The sequence below is a fragment of the Myotis brandtii genome, unplaced genomic scaffold (assembly GCF_000412655.1).
Source record: "Myotis brandtii unplaced genomic scaffold, ASM41265v1 scaffold7, whole genome shotgun sequence".
NCBI lineage: Eukaryota > Metazoa > Chordata > Mammalia > Chiroptera > Vespertilionidae > Myotis > Myotis brandtii.
Genome location: NW_005370740.1, coordinates 2,495,191 through 2,499,274, shown reverse-complemented (window position 1 = coordinate 2,499,274; position 4,084 = coordinate 2,495,191).

Here is a 4,084-nt window from a genome sequence, read left to right as displayed (position 1 = left end):
CATATAGAAATTTTTTGATATTTGCAACCATAGTAAAACAAAGACTTATATTTTTGATATTTATTTTATATATTTGAATGCCATTTAACAAAGAAAAATCAACCAAAAAAATGAGTTAGTGTGTCACCTCTGACATGCGTGTCATAGGTTCGCCATCACTGCCTTAGGAGCAGTATCAGTAAAGAAAGTGCTTCACCATATGTCTGAGATTTTGCTTTCTGTGGATTCCTCTTACAGCGGTTCTCAACCTGTGGGTCGTGACCCCTTTGGTGGTCGAACGACCCTTTCACAGGGGTCAACTAAGACCATCCTTCATATCAGATATTTACATTACAATTCATAACAGTAGCAACATTGCAGTTATGAAGTAGCAATGGAAAGAATTTTATGGTTGGGTCACAACATGAACTGTATTTAAAGGGCCAGAAAGTTGAGAACCAATGCCTAGTATTTTTTATGGTTTCTCCTCTTATGTTTAAGTCCTTTATCCATTTTGAGTTTATTTTTGTGTATGGTGTAAGTTGGTGGTCTAGTTTCATTTTTTTGCATGTATCTGTCCAATTTTCCCAACACCATTTATTGAAGAGACTATCTTGACTCCATTGTATGTTCTTGCCTCCTTTGTCAAATATTAATTGAGCATATTGGTTCGGGTCGATTTCTGGGCTCTCTATTCTATTCCATTGATCTATATGTCTGTTCTTGTGCCAGTACCAGGCAGTTTTGAGAACAGTGGCTTTGTAATACAGCTTGATATATGGTATTGAGATCCCACCTACTTTATTCTTCTTTATCAGGATTGCTGCAGCTATTCAGGGTCTTTTTTTATTCCAGATGAATTATTGGAAAGTTTGTTCTAGGTCCATGAAATATGCCGTTGGTATTTTAATGGGGAGTGCATTGAATCTATAGATTGATTTGGGTAGTATGGACATCTTGGTGTTGAGGATTTTGGCATCTATGTTCATGAGGGATATTGGCCTGTAATTCTCTTTCATTGTGTTGTCTTTACCTGGTTTTGGTATTAGGGTGATGCTGGCTTCATAGAATGAGCTTGGAAGTGTTCCTTCCTCCTGAATTTTTTGTAGTAGTCTGAGGAGGATAGGTTTTAGTTCTTCCTTGAAAGTTTGGTAAAACTCCCCTGAGAAGCCATCTGGTCCTGGGCTTTTGTTTGCTGGGAGCTTTTTGATGACTGCTTCAATTTCTTCCATAGTTATTGGCCTATTGAGGTTTTTAGATTCTTCCTGATTGAGTTTTGGAATGTTGTATTTTTCTAGGAATTTGTCCATTTCCTCCAGGTTGTCTAGTTTGTTGGAGTAGAGCTGTCCATAGTATTTTTTAACAATCATTTGTATTTCTGTGGGGTCTGTTGTTATTTCGCCTCTATCGTTTCTGATTTTGTTTATTTGGGTCCTCTCTCTTTGCTTTTTGGTGAGCCTGGCTAGAGGTTTGTCGATCTTGTTTATCCTTTCAAAGAACCAGCTCTTGGTTTCATTGATTTTCTGTATTGTTTTTTTGGTCTCTATGTCATTTATTTCTGCTCTAATCTTTATTATCTCCTTCCTTCTGCTCACTCTGGGGTTTTCTTGTTGCTCTCTTTCTAATTCTTTGAGTTGTAGAGTTAGATGATTTACTACCATTTTTTTCTTGTTTGTTGAGATAGGCCTGTAGAGCTATAAACTTCCCTCTCAGGACTGCTTTCATTGTGTCCCATATATTTTGGTTTGTTGTGGTTTTATTGTCATTAGTTTCCAGGATGTTTTTAATTTCTTCTTTGATCTCTTTGGTAACCCAATCATTGTTTATAGCATGCTTTTCACCTTCCAAGTTTTTGAATTTTTTGGATTGTTTTTATTGTAGTTTATTTCTAATATTATGCCATTGTGGTCTGAGAAAATCCTTGATATGATTTCAATCTTCTTGAATTTGGGGAGACTTTGCCTCCTGCATTGGGTACATGTATTTTTACCAGGGTTATATCCTCTTGTTGTATCAATCCCTTTAGTATTATGAAGTGACCTTCCTTATCTTTTGTTATGGCCTTCACTTTGAGGTCTATTTTGTCAGATATAAGTATTGCTACACCAGCTTTTTTTCATTTCCATTTCCCTGAAAGATATTTTTCCATCCCTTCACTTTCAGTTTCTGTGAGTCCCTTATTCTGAGGTGGGTCTCTTGTAGACACCATATATATATATATATATATATATATATATATATATATATATATATATATATATATATATATATATATATATATATATATATATATATATATATATATATATATATATATATATATATATATATATATATATATATATATATATATATATATATATATATATATATATATATATATATATATATATATATATATATATATATATATATATATATATATATATATATATATATATATATATATAATCTTGTTTGTTTAATCCATTCAGCCACTCAATGTCTTTTGATTGCAGCATTTAATCCATTTACGTTTAAAGTTATTATTGGAAGGTACTTGTTTGTAGCCATTTTTATTTTTTGTGCCTGTTTTCTTTCTTAGCTTTTTATTTCTTCTTTTTACACCAGTCCCTTCAGCATTTTTTGCATTGCTGGCTTGGTGGTGATAAGCTCTCTTAGCCTTTTTTTTGTCTGTGAAGCTTCTTATTTCCCTTTCAATTTTGAATGATAGCCTTGCTGGATAGAGTATTCTTGGATTCAGTCCCTTGCTTTGCATAACTTTGTAAATTTCCTTCCATTCTTTTCTGGCCTGATGTGTTTCTATTGAGAAATCATTTGATAATCTAATCAGAGATCACTTTTATGTAACTTTCTGTCTCTCTCTTTCAGCCTTTAAGATTCTCTCTTTATCCTGAACATTTGCCAGGGTAATTATGATGTGTCTTTGTGTGGGTCTTTTCGGTTTCATCTTGTTTTGTACTCTCTGTGCTTGTGTGACGTTTTTCTTCCCTACCTCAGGGAAGTTTTCTGACATTATTTCTTCAAATAGATTTTCTAACACTTGTTCCTCTTCCTGTTGTTCTGGCACCCCTATTATTCGTATGTTGCTTCATTTCATGTTGTCCCATAGCTCCATTAGGCTCTCATCCTATCTTTTACTTATTTTTTCTCCAATTGCAGTTCAGTTTGGGTGTGTTTTGCTACCCCGTCTTCTAATTTGCTAATTCGGTCCTCCGCTTCTCCTAGTCTACTGTTGAAACTTTCCATGGTGTTTTTTGTTGCAGCAATATCATTTTAATTTCTTCTTGATACTTACATAAGTTATTGATTTTTTCATCCATTTCTTCTTGATTCTTACATAAGTTTTTAATTTTTTCCTCCATCTGATTTATGCATTCTAGGACCCTTAATCTGAATTCTTTTTCTGACATGTTGCATGCCTCTGTTTCACTTAGCTGCTTTTCTGGTGAATCCTCCTTTTCTTTCCTTTGGGGGTTTCTTGTCTACCCATTTTGGGTCTCACCAAGTGATCTAGATGTCGAGTCAGGCAGGGGCTGCTCCTTGGGTTGCAGTGGCTCCTCGGGCTGTGGTTGCTCCTTGGGTGGTCGCGGAAGTGGCTGCTCCTCAGTTGGCAACGGCTCCTCTGTTGGGTGCTGTTTGCAACAGTGGTGTCACCTCTGGCTGGTAGGGGAGGCTGCTCGCTCAGCTGCTGTTCCTTGGACAGGAGTGGGCTGATCACGAGGCTGCTGCTCCTCAGATGGGGGCGGGCTGTGTGCGGCTGCTGCTCCTTGGATAGGGGCAGGCTGTTCAAGTGGCTTCTGCTCCTCAGACAGGGGCGGACTGCTCACATGGCTGCTTCTCATTGGATCAAGGCTGGCTGCACACTGCTGCTGTTCCTCAGATGGGTTGGGCTGCTCATGAGGCTGCTGCTTCTTGGACAGGGGGAGGTTGCTTACCGGGCTACTGCTCCTCATACAGGTGAGGGCTGCTCATGCAGCTTCTGCTACTCAGATGGAGGACAGGCTGCTTGTGTGGCTGCAGCTTCTCGGGCAGGAGTGAGCTCCACGTGCAGCTGCTGCTCCTTGGGCAGGGGCGGGCTGCTCACCCAGCTGCTGCTCATCGG